Source organism: Lepidochelys kempii, chromosome 5, assembly GCF_965140265.1.
Source record: "Lepidochelys kempii isolate rLepKem1 chromosome 5, rLepKem1.hap2, whole genome shotgun sequence".
NCBI lineage: Eukaryota > Metazoa > Chordata > Testudines > Cheloniidae > Lepidochelys > Lepidochelys kempii.
In genome coordinates, this window is record NC_133260.1 from 46,094,067 (window position 1) to 46,112,053 (window position 17,987).

At 40.3% G+C, this 17,987-nt stretch overlaps 1 protein-coding gene across 6 annotated transcripts in view; it reads left to right on the plus strand.

The window, feature by feature from the left end:
* Positions 1-17,987, plus strand: part of AP3B1 (adaptor related protein complex 3 subunit beta 1) — a 346,462-nt gene that overhangs the window by 62,935 nt on the left and 265,540 nt on the right. The gene's annotated exons all lie outside the window — the stretch shown is intronic.

The following is a 17,987-nucleotide window of genomic DNA, read 5'->3' on the forward strand; positions in this document are numbered from 1 at the left end:
CTTTTTTTTTTTTTTTTTTTTTTTTTTTCTTTTTTCTTTTTTCTTTTCTTTCTCTGAGCGATAGAGAAGTTCCATCCTCAATACCGGGGGAAAGATTCTACACTAAATGCTTTCTTATCCCAAAGACAAAGGGAAGTTAGTGACCCATCCTAGCCCTGAGGAAAATTAAACATGTTCATGTGCAAGTTGAAATTCATGATGGTCATCCTTGCCCCCAAAATTTCCTCTTGGGAGTCAGGGACTGGTTTGCATCTCAACTTTCAAGATGTGTATCTCCAAAAATTGATGATCCTATTTAACAGGAAACACCTAATGGTTGTGGCCTGCCATGGATGGAATGTGATATTGGTAAGTTTCATGGTGGCCCAAAACCATTAGGTATTTCCTGTGCAGAAGGATTATTGATAATTTGAAGTATGAATCGTGAAACCATCCTTAATGCTTGCAGAATTGGTAGCATACCTGACTAGAAGAAACATCGTGGTATATCCATACCTAGATGACTGGCTGATATGGGAGAGACCTCACCAGGTCTTAGCATCCGCCTGCCTTATTCTTAGTCTGTTACAGAGGCTGGGACTTAAATATGGGCATACAGAAGTTCAATTTGACTATGGTCCAAAGACTGATTTGTCAGTTTCACCAGGTCCATGGGTTATCTTCTTGAGGACAGATCTCAGAACCTGTTGATCCTAACTTGGCAGCTGGAATCCAATCCAAATACCACTATAAGGATGTGCCTCACGCTTCTGGAACGTATAGCCTCCTATACCTTTGTGATGCTTTGTGCCAGTCTTCACCCTTAAAACATTTGAGGTGATTTGAGATTGGCTTTGCCCCTTCCAGTCATGCCCTTGTGTGTATGCCTTCTAATACCGTTTTCCTTGCAATGGTGGAAGAATCCTGCAAGTGCTGCAGAGGTGTCCCAATTATACCTCCTCCTGTCCAGGACTATAGAGATGGATGCTTCAGTGAGATAGGAAGCAAACATGGAGGACCTTCAAGTACAAAGCCTCTGGACTGAAAAGAAGCAAGAACGTACATCAGCCTCTTGGACTTGAGAGCTTCCTGAAAGACCCAGAAAACTGAAGGTTCTACAGGTCTGACTTTGTGATTTATTCTTCCCTTCCTCCTCCCCCCTGAAGTTTGATTCAGGTATTTTATCCCAAATTTGAAGCTGTGTGCTTGCTTATGTAGATTTTAATGCTAAAATCAAACACAACTCTTGCCAATTTAATAAATTTTAATATAGTAAACATTTTGAATGTTTTTGGTTTGGTTCCCTTTTATCAGCAATTTGTAAGGTTGTGATTATTGAAGAAAAAGTGAAGTACTTATTTAGGGTATCTGAGGATGGCCAAGTTCTGATTCCTTCATAGATGACTTTTTATGAGCTGGAGTATACATTATCTGTGTACCGGTTTCTTCTTTCCCTGATAGCAGTGATTGTCAGGATAATCAAGAAAAAGTAAATTAGTCTGATCAGTAGAATTTGAGTTTTGTCTGAACTGAGCTATATGCTTTTAATACTTAGTGCAGCAGAATAACCTTTGTGTAAGAACCTGCGGGACAAGAACCTCAGACCCATCAGGGTTCTGGGCTGCTATTGCTTCTGCATCACCATTGGAAACTTAGACCAAGTTTCTGCTGCAGGAAGTACTGCCTGGCGGGGCCTGAGGGACAGTCCCTCACAGCGCACTGATTGGCTCTTACTCATCTATAAAGCAGGAAGCCATCATGAAGAGCTGACTGAGCAACGATGCAGACCATATGCTTGCTTTCATTCCAGACCTTGAATTGCTGTGGACCCTAAACTCTGGCTTCTCGCCCTGATTTGTTCCTGACTCTGTTACTTGCCTGCTGTCTGTAACCTGGTGTTTGAGCCTGACTTCCTGGTATCATGACCTGGCTTGACTCCAGCCCTACTACTTGTCTTCTAACCACAGTTTGGTAACTGACACCCAGCATATTGTTTTCACAGTACTTATCCAAAGAAGATCAAGTGAGGTACCTAATAAACGCTTACATCATGTTGATCTTCATAATCCTTCAGAGATGTATATGTATGTATGATGTTTAAGGAGTGTGTGTTTGTGTGTGTAAAATGTTTTAAAGTCTAAATTAAGCAAGTTTTGACCAGACATGGGATGCATATTCACCTTTTTGCCTTGGCTCACATGTAAAATAAACAATGTAAACCAATGCAGTGGAAACCTGTTGGCATATGTGGTAAGTATGAGGACGTGAAGGCAACATTCAGCTAGCACACGAGGGAATAAAACACGAGGGTTGTCCTGACTCTGGGGACAAAACAATGACATTGTACTTTTTGCTTCCCATTATATTCCCCAATGCTTTTTGCATTCATGAAAGGGGGTGTGACGTTCCCCTCTGGTGTTACCTGGACCAGTGATCTGCTAGGTCACTCCAATCCTTGACTCTGGGAGCCAGCCTTACCCTGCTCTGCTGCGAGAACCCCCATTCCTGGGCTGTTCACGCACAGCCTCTAGCAGGTAAGCTGCTCCTTGGATTGTGCAACTGAATGACACAAGGCAATATCTCCAGTTCCAGGCGCAACCCTAGGAACCTCCGTCTTGCAGTGTCTAGTTATACCAGGTGGACACTGCAAGCTTTGTCATTTTAACAAAGAAATTGATATGTACCAGGCTTGTTATCCCAAGGGGAGTCTCTTGACACTATTCAAACTAAACGCACTGCTTCAGGTAGAATAAACAAACAGATTTATTAACTACAAAGATAAATTTTAAGTGATTATAAGACAAAGCGTAACAAGTCAGATTTGGTCAAATGAAGTAAAAGCAAAACACATTCTAAGCTGATCTTAACATTTTCAATGCCCTTACAAACTTAGATGCTTCTCACCACAGGCTGGCTGATTTGCTCTTCAGCCAGTCTCTCCCCTTTGATCAGCGCTTCAGTCTCTTGGTGTGGTATCTGTAGATTAGGTGGAAGAGAGAGGAAGAGCATGGCAAACGTCTCTCCCTTTTATCATGTCCTTTCTTCCCTCTTGGCTTTGCCCCCCACCCTCTTCACAGTCAGGTGAGGATTACCTCATTGCAGTCCCAAACTGACCAAAGGAAGTGCGGGGTGACTCACTTGAGAGTCCAACAGATTCTTTTGTTGCTGCCTAGGCCGGCATCCTTTGTTCCTGTGAGACTGGGCTGGGTTTGTCCCATACATGCCTTGATGAGGTGTGAACTGCCCCTCTGCTGTTAGAGAGTTTTTGCCTGGGCTTGCTTTAAGCCATGAGGATACATTTTCAGCCTCATAACTACATACATGAAATTATAACATTACTGCAGCAACAATTACTATACCATCATTATAACAACAATGCTCAGTGCATCATGAGCCTTCCAAAGACACCCGACATGACAAACTTTGCATTAGATACCACAGAATCATTTTATAAGGATGAACATGTGGGTGTACGGCATTCACACGAGTATGGAACGTCACGGGGGATCCCAGCCATGTTGGTTGGAGACACTGGGAGATTGCTTTAGGTGAGAGAAACTACTTTAAACAAGGGTTTTAATATGTTTAAAATTAAGTTTAGACTCTCTAGAAAGCATGTTGTACCTTTTGTTTTATATGTAACACTTCTGTTTCCATTGTTGTCTTTATTCACTGTCTCTTAAATCTTATGATTGTTTTCAGTATAAATATATCTCAGTGCTCTGATGGTATATTGGAGCTGATACTCAGTTGTGTCAAACAGGCTGGTTTGTGCACTGTTCTTTTGGGGACAGCTTACCTGGCAATTTCTGAGAGTGTCCATGGTTAAGGGCTGGATACCGCAAAGAAACACTTCAAGGGGGCTTCGGGCTTGGGGTCCACCTACTTTTAACCTGCAAGGCAAAGTAAGGGCTGGCATAGCCCTGAGGAAGTTGTTTGGGTAGCTAACGGACTGGTGGTGTCAAGAAGCTGACACCTAGTTAAGCACAAGTAAATTGTTCTTTTGCTGGAAGCAGTGGGGTTAACAAGGTGATTCAGTCTTGGGCACCCCAATTTAAATTATTACAGTCTCCAGCCAAAAGTTTCTGCTTCTCAAATTTGGCCTATTGTTTTGTTCCTTTTAATCTGTCAGTTACAGCTGCATATCATGTTCCAGTGTAAGAGGGTTGAATGTTTTCATTTGTGTGTGAACAAGCACCTCTATCCTCATTCTACAACCAAATTGAATGGACCCTCAGTCTTGAATCCCTGGGACCAGGAGGGGCTCTTATTGCTTCTGAAGACTGCATTTCTTTTGGTGATAACATTATCCAGAATTAAGAACAACATAAGAACATAAGAATGGCCATACTGGGTCAGACCAAAGGTCCATCCAACCCAGTATCCTGTCTCCCGGCAGTGGTCAATGCCAGGTGCTCCAGAGGGAGTCAAACTAGCAGGTAATGATCAAGTGATCTCTCTCTTGCCATCCATCTGCACCTTCTGACAAACAGAGGCTAGGGACACCATTCCTTACCTATCCTGGCTAATAGCCATTAATGGACTTAACCTCCATGAATTTATCCAGTTCTCTTTTAAACCCTGTTATAGTCCTAGCCTTCACAACCCCCTGAGGCAAGGAGTTCCACAGGTTCACTGTGCGCTGTGTGAAGAACTTCCTTTTATTTGTTTTAAACCTGCTGCCCATTAATTTCATTTGGTGGCCTCTAGTTCTTATATTATGGGAACAAGTAAATAACTTTTCCATATTCACTTTCTCCACACCACTCATGATTTTATTGTCAGCTGGCTAAAAGCTTTAATGACCAACTGTACTTAAGTTCTTCATTTTTGAGGATAAGGTGGAACTGCATCCTCTCTGCCACCTCCCTCCCAATTTTCATATAAGTCAGGCTACCGGTAAGGCAATTTGCGGAAGAAAATAGACATAACTTCTTGGAATGCTCTGGTTGCACACACTAACAACTCTCACATACTATCTTAATAGGAAAAAAAACTTAATAAATTCATCAGACTTTTTGTGGTTTATGTTGCTAGAACTAGGGACCAGGCCATTTCCTCCTAATACTTGTCAACATGGATTAAACGTAGCATTAAAACTTGCTATGAATTAGCAGGTATTATAGTCCCTAAAAGTATAAGTGCATTTGACTAGACAAGGCATTTCTTTGCAATATCCTAATTGTGAAAATACAATGAGGAGTTCAGTCTGCATGTATGCGCGCCATTAATCTGTTGACCTGGCTTTGAGATCTTATGTCCACTTTGGGAGAGCAGTTTTACATAAGAAAGGCCATACTGGGTCAGACTAAAGGTCCATCTAGACTAGTATCCTGTCTTCTGACAGTGGCCAATGCTAAGTGCCCCAGAGGAAATGAATAGAACAGGTAATCGTCAAGTAATCCATTCCCTGTCGATGATTCCCAGCTTCTAAACAGAGGCTAGTGAACAGAGGCTAGTGACACCATCCCTGCCCATTCTGGCTAATAGCCATTGATGGACCTATCCTCCATGAATTTATCTAGTTCTTTTTTGAACTCTGTTATAGTCTTCAGAGTAGCAGCCGTCTTAGTCTGTATTCACAAAAAGAAAAGGAGTACTTGTGGCACCTTAGAGACTAACCAATTTAACTCCTTTTCTGTTAGTCTTGGCCTTCAAAACGTCCTCTGGCAAAGAGTTCCCCAGGTTGACTGCATTGTGTGAAGAAATACTTTCCTTTTGTTTGTTTTAAACCTGCTGCCTATTAATTTCATTTGGTGACCCCTAGTTCTTGTGTTATGAGAAGGAATAAATAACACTTCCTTATTTACTTTCTCCACACCAGTCAAGATTTTATAGACCTCAATCATATCCACCCTTCGTCTCTTTTCCAAACTGAAAAGTGCCAGTTTTATTAATCTCTCCTCATATGGAAGCTGTTCCATACCCCTAATCATTTTTGTTGCCCTTTTCTGAACCTTTTCCAGGTCCAATGTGTTTTTTAAAATAGGGTGACCATATCTGCACATAGTATTAAAGATGTGAGCGTACAGACCATGGGTTTATATTCATCATCTATCCCTTTTCAAATGATTCCCAGCTTTTTGTTCGCTTTTTTGATTGCCGCTGCACATTGAGTGGATGTTTTCAGAGAACTATCTACAATGACTCCAAGATCTCTTTCTTGAGTGGTAACAGCTAATTTAGATCCCATCGTTTTATATGTATAGTTGGGATTATGTTTTCCAATGTGCGTTACTTTGTATTTATCAGCATTGAATTTCATCTGCCATTTTGTTGCCAAATCACCCAGTTTTGAGAGATCCTTTTGTAGCTCTTCACAGTCTGCCTGGGACTTAACTATCTTGAGTAGTTTTGTATCCTCTGCAAATTTTGCCACCACAGTGTTTACCCCTTTTTCCAGATCATTTATGAATATGTTGAATAGGACTGTTCCCAGTACAGACTCCTGGGGGACACCACTCTTTACCTCTCTCCATTCTGACAACTGACCATTTATTCCTGCCTTTTGTTTCCTATCTTTTAACCAGTTACAAATCCATGAGAGGACCTTCCCTCTTATCCCATGATAGCTTACTTTGCTTAAGAGCCTTTGGTGAGGGACCTTGTCAATGACTTTCTGAAAATCTAAATACGCTATATACACTGGATCCCCCTTGTCCACATGCTTGTTGACCCCCCTCAAAGAATTCTAGTAGAGTGGTGATTTCTCTTTACAAAAACCCATGTTGACTCTTTCCCAACAAACCGTGTTCATCTATGTGTTTGACAATTTTGTTCTTTATTATAGTTTCAACCAGTTTGCCCAGTACTGAAGTCAGTATTCTAACTTCTAATGTATTACCAGCCTGTAATTGCCGGGATCACCTGTGGCGCCCTTTTTAAAAATTGGCGTCACTTTAGTTATCCTCCAGTCATTTGGTACAGAAGCTGATTTAAATGATAGGTTACAGACTACAGTTAGTAGTTCTGCAACTACACATTTGAGTTCCTTCAGAACTCTTGGGTAACTACCATCTGGTCTTAGTGATCTATTACTGTTTAGTTCTGTGGTTCTCAAACTTTTGTACTAGTGACCCCTTTCACATAGCAAGCCTTTGAGTGCGACCCCCCGCCTTCTAAATTAAAACCACATTTTTTATATTTAACACCATTATAAATGCTGGAGGGAAAACTGGTATTGGGGTGGAGATTGACAGCTTGTGACCCCCCATGTAATAACCTTGTGACCCCCTTAGAGGTCCCGATCCTCAGTTTGAGAACCCCTAGTTTAGTTTATCAATTTGTTCCAAAATCTCCTCTAATGACACCGCAATCTGGGACAATTCCTCAGATTTGTCACCTAAAAAGAATGGCTCACGTTTGGGAATCTCCCTCACATCCTCAGCCATGAAGACAGATGCAAAGAATTCGTTTAGTTTCTGCGCAGTGGTGTTTATCATCCTGGAGTGCTCCTTTAGCATCTTGATCGTCCAGTGGTCCCACTGGTTGTTTAGCAGGCTTCCTGCTTCTAATGTATTTAAAAAATTTTTTGCTATTACTTTCTGAGTCTTTGATTAGCTGTTCTTTACATTCTTTTTTGTCCTTCCTAATTATATTTTACACTTCATTTTCCAGAATTTATGCTCCTTTCTATTTTCCTCATTAGGATTTAACTTGCACTTTTTGCCTCTCACTGGTTCTTTTACCATGGTGGCACTTTTTTTGGTTCTCTTACTATGTTCTTTAATTTGGGTTATACATTTAAGTTGAAATTTTAATTTAAATTAAATTATTATGGTGTATTTAAAAAATTTCCATGCAACTTGCAGAGATTTCACTTTTGGCGCTGTACCTTTTAATTTCTGTTTAACTAACTTCCTCATTTTTGTGTAATTCCCCTTTCTGAAATTAAATGCTACAGTGTTGGGCCTCTGTGCCATTTTCCCTGCCACAGGGATGTTAAATTTAATTGTAGTATGGTCACTATTACCAAACGGTCCAGCTATATTCACCCCTTGGACCAGATCCTGTGCTCCACTTAGGACTAAATCAAGATTTGGCTCTCCTTTTGTGGGTTCCGGGACTAGCTGCTCCAAGAAGCAGTCATTTAAGGTGTCAAGAAACTATATCTCTGCATCCCGTCCTGAGGTGACATGTACCCAGTCAATATGGGAATAGTTGAAATCTTTCATTATTGAGTTTTACAGTCCTCATTCCATTGAAGTTTTCTCAAATATACTTCCTTGTGCGTTTGGTGCTGTTTGTTGACTTTGAGACAGGTAGAGATCTGTATTACCAGTACTTAAAGTAGCAAGATTATATGTAACTGGAGTTCTGTTAAACTAATTAAAAAAAAATCTAATAATTACACTAATGCCAAAGAGAAGTCATTTCAAACTGTATTACTCCTCTCTTTCACATGCTTTCCTCCACACCATTAGCCTCTATTTCCTTATTGGAACACTGATGCTTCCTCACGTGTGTGTGTCCATTTTACACTCACATTACAGGTACCGTTGATGCCTTTGTAGTGTTCAGGTCGGGAAGATACCTGAAAAAGAATGAAAAATTCCTTGCATATTTTAAAATCATTAATGTGGTAAGTACTTTCTTCTTTTCCTGACAGGATTCACTGTAGTGAAAAACACACAAGATATTGAGTCAATAAAATAATCACTAATTAGGTTTCTTGCTATTAATATGGTAGCTGACTTTTGGGTACAGACTGATGAACCAGAACAGAAATTTTGAAACTTGTGTAATGTATATAGTCTTTATTAGTAATATTACTAGTAAGTTCAGACTAATGTGAGCACAACACTTAAGATCTATATTTAAAAAAAATAAAAGGCATAAATGAACTATTAGTCATAGACATAGACACTGACTCTTCCCCGTACCTGAAAGGAACTTCTGTGGATAGTGTGAATTAAAATACTAGAAACGCTACAAATTAAGCCTTTGTCTGTCAAAGATTAAAAGTGAAAAGCATAGAACAAATCAGAACAGGGAAAAGTCCCATACAGTACAAAAAAGGATTACTCTGTCCTCTGTGTGAAGATCTCAAATTAAATAGGTATATGGAATACTCCCTCCCTGCCCCTTTCATATGTGGGATTATTTTCTCTCTTCTGGTTAAGATGTTTTGAACTGAGGAGCAATAATGAGTGTTTATTGCATGGGTGAGGGGACTTTGAATCTTGTTTGAAACTTCTACACTCTGAGATTATAGTCTCTTCTCATGAAAGTAAGTGTTGTGGTGAAGAGGGGCGGTCCAGCCACTCCCATTTTGTCCAGTGGAAGGGCAAATTTGGAAGCAATGCTGTAACATTGGGGAATTTAATTACCAGGCATCAATGTAATAATGAATGCTACAGGTTTGACTGCTGGCTAGTTTTTTCACATCTTTAGGGAGCAGATGTTTTCATGTGTCTAGGAGTTGAAGTATAAAGGGAAGTGACAGTAGGTGGCATGAAGGGGGGTGACTTTTCAACACTAAACTCCCTCGTCCACTGTCAACTTGACTAGCCATGTGTCTTACTTTCCCTGCCCCCTCCAGCTGAAGAATATTTGATGGCTGTGATAGCAGTTGCAGCTGTGCTGTTTTGGTCACTCAGTGTGTGTGTGTGAAGGGGAATTCTCTTCTAGCAGCAGGCAGGGCTGCCAGTTCAAAACAACTGAGAGCAGATGTATGATTAGAGGCAAAATCAAACTGTCAGTCAGCTGGTGGTGGTGAAGAGAAGTTATGTATCTGTGTGAGCCAGGAATTATGGTGAAAAACTGTGAGCTATTTTTAACTGTTTGCCTGCAGCCAGCACACTATTTACCAAATAAATCAGCTTTGCTGACCTAATTATAGTATGATTTAGGCAAGATATTTACTTGCGTGCCAAAACTTTAAATATGCAAGTAGTCCCATTGACCTGGGTCTCTTTGTGGAAAAAGAGGATCAACGGCCTTGAGATTTTAAAATCAAATTAATTAAATATTTAGAGTGTTTTGCCTTGTCTTCCAGATCATCAAAGCACAATGTGATTAGAGATATCAAAAACATAAAATCCAAGAGATGAACTACACAATTGTATATTCAGGTTGAGTGATTTGGCTAGTGTTAAAACTTTCCTGTGTATTTTTCTCAACCAGTGGGATGAGAATGCATTGTAAATCTGGCTTCAAATTGAGACCCAGCTGTCTAGGTGGGAAGTGTTACTGATGAGGGTGGCTATAAAATTGATAATTTTGAGTTCTGTTAACTGTTGCACTCCTGCTACTTATTACATACTCAGTCCAGGGCTGGCTTTAAAACTAAGGTTTCATAAAACTTCATATAAAAAAGTTAAATGTATCCTGCATAAGCCCCACAACAACGCGGTCTCACTGAGCGCAGCCACCACCAACCTCCTGGGCTGACACTTTTCTTCACTACTGTATTCCTTTTTTACTCTTCAGCAGTGCTATAACCCTTAAAGGCACAGGGCACAGGTAAATTAATCCCTGCCATTCCCTTATGTGTACTACACTTCCCCCTCATAAATGTAATGTTGTTCTGACATTTCTATTAACCATATATATAACGTTCAGTCCATCAACTTGACTTATTAGTAATAGCCCGTGAGTTCCACATACTCATAAAGTTGTTGCCTAACACCAATTATGTGGCAAGTGTAGTTCTAGTATCCAACAAAATAGTCATTTCTGATTATTTAAATTCCCAAAGATGCTTATACTTACGAAATACATGTTTCCCCATATGACCAAAGGTTTAACAGTGTAACTGTCATGTGGCATGACAAAATACCTACTAAATAAGTGGTTCTCAAACTTTTGTATTGGTGACCCCTTTCACACAGCAAACCTATGAGTGTGGACCCCCCCCCCCCAATAAATTAAAAGCACTTTTAAAATATTTAACGCTATTATAAATGCTGGAGGCAAAGCGAGGTTCGGGGCTAGAGGCTGACAGCTTGCGACCCCCTCCCCCATGTAATAACCTTGTGACCCCCTGAGGGGTCATAACCCCCAGTTTGAGATCCCCTGTACTAAATGAACATAAATTGTCCAGAACTATAGAACACTTGATGTAGATCAACATCCATACTTATATCAGTCTTGGATAGAATGCAGGATAAGGTACAAAAGTCAGTACTGGGTATGGCATGAGACAAATGTAAGAATAACTGTGGTGCATTCACCAGTTCAGTAGCTGGATTTAAACACTGATAAGTCTGGTGCCCCTAACTGTTCATACATCATTGTCTGTACGGACTCTTCTCTCTAGTTGGATAACCTTGCATGTCGGTGGGTTATTCTGGTGATCTCTCCTGTTGTGCAGTACTGGTTTCAGGAGCCGTGATCTTAGTTTGATAGTCATGTCTTTCAGTGGCTGGTGTGATTGTCACATCAGTCTGAACTGTTCCCTGTTCACATCCTCTGTATTTCCCAGTTGTGGATCAAATGATTCAGCATCTGGAATCAGAGTCTCTGTGCCATGTCCCATCACATAATGAGGTTCATCTTCACTCTCACTATCAGTATCACTGGAGTCTGAATTCCTGGCCTCATTTTGATTTCCTGTTGTGCTAGTTTGCCTTGTTCTCATGTATTCTGTTGTGGGGTTGGGAGGGCAGTGGTATATCCAAAGGTAAGAAGTCACAGAGAATGAGAAGATTTCACTGAAGAACTCCAGTTACGTCCTTTTCCATCTTCTGCTTTTATTTCATAGATAGGACTATTCTCCTTTCCTTTGAAGTACTACATGAATTCTGTCTTCTCAATAGGATCTTAATTTGCCTAATCCCCTTCTCTCTGAAAGATTCCAGATAGGTACTCTGTCACCTGGCAGGAGGGCAGCATTGTGCACTCTGATTATGATGATTCTTTCTAGGGGTGGCTGATGTTTTGAGAACGTAAGCTACTTTCATCTGCTGATTCCATTCTCAATGTAATCTTTATGGTTCCCAGGTGCAGATTCAGAGTTTATAGGTAGGCCACAGGCAATGTCAACAGGCAAATGTGCTGATCCTTAATATAATAAATAGAAGGGTGAGATCCCTGGTGCTTCAATCTAAGTACATTATAAGCATAAATTACCTTTCTGAGGGAGTCCTTTCAATTTACTTTTGTTCTTCTGGCAAGGTTCTCAACATAGCCAGCAGAATTTGGCTTAGGATTTTTTACTTGTCCATTGCTCTGATTGTGTGAGATGGCACAGTTTTACAGTAGTGCTGTAACCTTCTGAATAGATTATTTTCAAACTCTGTCCTTTGATCATGATGAATCCTTTTGGGGAAACCAAATTAACTGAAGATCTTGTCTGCTACAGTCTTTTCTGATATGGTGGTAGGGAGGGTTGGACAAACCTAGTGAAATGATCCATTATGACTAAGAGACCTTTCAGTGGAGCAGCTGTCTTTTTCCACAAAAAAAAAAAAAAAAAAAAAAAGAATACTTGTGGCACCTTAGAGACTAACAAATTTATTTGAGCATAAGCTTTCGTGAGCTACAGCTCACTTCATCGGATGCATGCAGTGGAAAATACAGTGGGGAGATTTATATACACAGAGAACATGAAACAATGGGTGTTACCATACACACTGTAACGAGAGTGATCAGGTAAGGTGAGCTATTACCAACAGGAGAGGGGAAAAAAAACCTTTTGTAGTGATAATCAAGGTGGGCCATTTCCAGCAGTTGACGAGAACGTATGAGGAACAGTGTGTGTGTGTGTGTGTGTGGGGGGAAATAAACATGGGGAAATAGTTTTACTTTGTGTAATGACACATCCACTCCCAGTCTTTATTCAAGCCTAATTAAATGGTGTTCAGTTTGCAAATTAATTCTAATTCAGAAGTCTCTCTTTGGAGTCTGTTTTTGAAGTTTGTTGTCATCATGAATAGGTCGGAATATGAACAAGAGGCTGCTAGGCAGCTTTCCAACACCACATTCTACAAACCATGACCCTCTGATCCCACTGAGAGTTACCAAAAGAAACTACACCATTTGCTCAAGAAACTCCCTGAAAAAGCACAAGAGCAAATCTGCACGGACACACCCTTAGAACTCCGAGCAGGGGTATTCTATCTGCTACCCAAGATCCATAAACCTGGAAATCCTGCATTCATCATCTCAGGCACTGGCACCCTGACAGCAGGATTGTCTGGCTGTGCAGACTCCCTCCTCAGGCCCTATGCTACCAACACTCCCAGCTATGTTCGAGACACTACTGACTTCTTGAGGAAACTACAATCCATCAGTGATCTTCCTGATAACACCATCCTGGCCACTATGGATGTAGAAGCCCTCTTTACCAATATTCCACACAAAGATGGACTACAAGCTGTCAGGAACAGTATCTCCGATAATGTCACGGCAAACCTGATGGCTGAACTTTGTAACTTTGTCCTCATCTATAACTATTTCACATTTGGGGACAATGTATACCTTCAAATCAGCGGCATTGCTATGGGTAGCCGCATGGTCCCACAGTATGCCAACATTTTTAGGGCTGACTTAGAACAATGCTTCCTCAGCTCTCGTCCCCTAATGCTCCTACTCTACTTGTGCTACACTGATGACATCTTCATCATCTGGACCCATGGAAAAGAAGCCCTTGAGGAATTCTACCATGATATCAACAATTTCCATCCCACCATCAACCTCAGCCTGGACCAGTCCACACAAGAGATCCACTTCCTGGACACTACAGTGCTAATAAGCGATGGTCACATAAACATCACCCTATACTGGAAACCTACTGACCGCTATTCCTACCTGCATGCCTCTAGCTTTCATCCAGACCACACCACACAATCCATTGTCTACAGCCAAGCTGTACAATACAACTGCATTTGCTCCAACCCCTCAGACAGAGACAAACACCTACGAGATCTCTATCAAGCATTCTTATAACTACAATACTCACCTGCTGAAGAGAAGAAACAGTTTGACAGAGCCAGAAGAGTACCCAGAAGTTACCTACTACAGGACAGGCCCAACAAAGAAAATAACAGAATGCCACTAGCCATCACCTTCAGTCCCCAACTAAAACTTCTCCCGCGCATCATCAAGTATCTACAACCTATCCTGAAGGACGACCCATCACTCTTACAGATCTCAGGAGACAGGCCAGTCCTTGCTTACAGACAGCCCCCAACCTGAAGCAAATACTTACCAGCAACCACACAAAACACAACAAAAACACTAACCCAGGAACCTATCCTTGCAACAAAGCCCATTGCCAACTGTGTCCACATATCTATTCAGGGGTCACCATCATAGGGCCTATCTGTTCATAGGGACACATCAGCCACGCTATCAGAGGCTCATTCACCTGCACATCTACCAATGTGATATATGCCATCATGTGCTAGCAATGCCCCTCTGCCATGTACATTGGCCAAACCGGGCAGTCTCTATGTAAAAGAATAAATGGGCACAAATCAGACGTTAGGAATTATAGCATTCAAAAACCAGTCAGAGAACACTTAAATCTCTCAGGTCACTCGATTACAGACCAGAAAGTCTAAAAGTCGCAATATTACAACAGAAAAGCTTCAAAAACAGATGCCAACGAGAGACTGCTGAATTGGAATTAATTTGCAAACTGGACACCATTAAATTAGGCTTGAATAAAGACTGGGAGTGGATGTGTCATTACACAAAGTAAAATTATTTCCCCATGTTTATTTCCCCCCCTTACTGTTCCTCAGACGTTCTTGTCAACTGCTGGAAATGGCCCACCTTGGTTATCACTACAAAAGGTTTTTTTCCCCCTCTCCTGTTGGTAATAGCTCACCTTACCTGATCAGTCTTGTTACAGTGTGTATGGTAACACCCATTGTTTCATGTTCTCCATGTATATAAAATCTCCCCACTGTATTTTCCACTGCATGCATCCGATGAAGTGAGCTGTAGCTCACGAAAGCTTATGTTCAAATAAATTTGTTAGTCTCTAAGGTGCCACAAGTATTCCTTTTCTTTTTATGACTAAGATGTATTCATATCCTCCTTTACTTCTGACTATGTGCACAAAATCTATTGACTGTGTTATTATGTTCAGTTAGATGGAGCTCTGGTAGGTTGGTGAGGTTTGTTTTGCTTGGCACATGTACCAGACTCTAGTTATGTAATGTTCAGTGTTCTCCTTCATCGCTGGCCAATAAAACCAATACCTTTTGCATGACTGATTACTCACTCTGCTGCTAAGAGTTCCATCTTTTCCTGTGGTCCTTGATTGTCAAGGTTCCTTCCCCACTCTGAACTCTAGGGTACAGATGTGGGGACCTGCATGAAAAGCCCCTAAGCTTATTTTTACCAGCTTAGGTTAAAACTTCCCCAAGGTACAAACTATTTTACCTTTTGCCCTTGGACTTTATTGCTGCCACCACCAAGTGTCTAACAAATATATAACCAGGAAAGAGCCCGCTTGGAAACATCTTTCCTGCCAAAATCTTCCCAAACCCTACACCACCTTTCCTGGGGAAGGCTTGATAAAAATCCTCACCAATTTGTGTAGGTGAACACAGACCCAAATCCTTGGATTTTAAGAAGAATGAAAAAGCAATCAGGTTCTTAAAAGAAGAATTTTAGTTTGAAGAAAAAAAAGTAAAAGAATCACCTCTGTAACATCAGGATGGTAAATACCTTACAGGGTAATCAGATTCAAAACATAAAGAATCCCTCTAGGCAAAACCTTAAGTTACAAAAAGACACAAAAACAGGAATATACATTCCATTCAGCACAGATTATTTTATCAGCCATTTAAACAAAACAGAATCTAACGCATATCTAGCTTGATTACTTACTAAATTCTAAGACTCCATTTCTTTTCTGTTCCTGGCAAAAGCATCACACAGACAGAGAGATCCTTTGTTTCTCGCCCCTCTTCCCCTCCCCCCCCCAGCTTTTAAAGTATCTTGTCTCCTCATTGGTCATTTTGGTCAGGTGCCAGCGAGGTTATCCTAGCTTCTTAACGCTTTACAGGTGAAAGGGTTTTTCCTCTGGCCAGGAGGGATTTTAAAGGTGTATTTTTCAGGTAGTACCAGTTGATTTCATAACTTGGTTTTCTAATAAAGTATTCCATTTGTAGCCAAATGCAACCAATACCATTCATGCATCAGGGAAGTGGACCTTACCACATGCTCTTGTGTTCTTGGTTATTCAGTTTGTGTCCCAAGGACTTATAATGAAGAATTTTAGCAACTGCTAAATCTTCCTTCTGAGTTGCCAAAACGTCTTCTAATGGAATAGACTTTTGGGGGGATATAACCCGTGGTGAAGTCTTCTACTACTAAAGAATTAGCAGTAACAGCTGGTAACCAAAATACTTTGCTGTCTCTTTGTATATACAAGGACTGTCAGACAGCCTAAACATCATCTTTATTTGCGTCTTCTGAATATTTTGGCAATTTGTTTTTCCATATCAGGAGGCATTCTGGATCGAGTATCTACCTCCACATTAGGTTTCCGTGGATGATAGCTAACTTTGAAGTTAGGTAATTCTTCAATCTACCAGTGTGCTGTGATATTCAGCCTGGTAAAGGTGAATATGTAAGTTAACTGGTTACTATCTCTGTAAACCGTGAAGGATTGTGCATAGTACCAGGTAGTCATAGTTTGTTAATTACAGCCCATTTAAAAAGCAGAAATTCCAATTTTCCAGAGTGAAGGTCATTTTTCTCAGCTACAGTTCGTGTTCTTGACCCATAACTGATGTCATTTAGTTTAGCCTCCTGACATGGGTTTAAGATCCCCTTATTGGAAGCATCTAAATGTACTTCTACTACAGATCTCCAATTACAAGCACAGGAGCGCTCAAACACCTAAAGTGGAGCACCCACAGGGGGACACATCTTGAAGAACCTCAGTTATTGCACAAGGTGAATAACCCTGCCCTTTGGTTGTCTTCTATCTTTCTATTAACTGAATTCTCAAAATTATTTCTGACTCTGTTGGTATCTATTTGAAATAGATTAGGTCAAACTTTTAGAATATTGATCTTGATGATTCCCTAAAGCAATAACCAAATTTTGTTCATCTGTAACCATTGTATATAGGGGGAAAAATATATGTACTTGTCCTCGTCATGTAATCTTAAATGTTTTAGTTGGTTTTATAAAATGGTTTCTTATTCCATAGATGTCTTTCCTGTCTAAACATGCTCCTAAATTTTTGATCCATACTTCATACTCTAATATGAAGTAAAAGCATTAGAGCATGTTTATTTCTCTTAAGAGAATTGAAGGGCACTTTATTGTTACAAAAGTATCTTGTAAATTTCATTTTTACAAGTACGTGCTGCCCTGTTACATGCGTCATGGCATTAGATGTCAAAAGATGCAAAAAATGACCTAACTGGCAGTATAGAACAAAAATAATCAAAGTCTTATTCAATAACTCATGGAGTTTGCTGTACTTTTATGGATAAACTAATTAAAGAGATCTGTCTGTGTTCCTCAAGCCTAATGGGGCCTTGTTATTAGTTTTACAGAAAGGATTGTTGTAACATTGAATGAAGGTAAATGATGAAAGAATAGTGTAGACAAGAAGCACTAAGAACTCCTATTTCTAATCACAGAGTGGTTTCAAAGAAAGGAGGTTTTCTCTGCACACCTGCAGTCATTCATTGCATAGGCCTCTTGTGGTCAATGTTGATTGCCACTTGTCTGTAGCAGAACAACAAATAACATAGTGTTTTGTACCTTCTGTGATTTAATATTATGCTTTTTGCCAGAACTGGCACAAATCTTTTTTCCAGTAGTGACAGTAATTATAGCACAGCTGTAGTAAAGTGTCTTTCAGAGTTTCCATTATAAACCCCTATAGTCATTTTATAACACAAACATAAAAAAATGTATTCTGTGCTTACGTGACATACAGAGGCTTTGCCGTGGGGCAAGTTGTAGTGTAACTTATATAAACTGAAAGTGGGACAATTGTCTGTCTGAATTAAATTGAGTACTAAGGAAATTATTCATTCTAAGGCAGTGGTCCCCAAACTTTTTATTTTGTGTTCCTCCTTACAAGT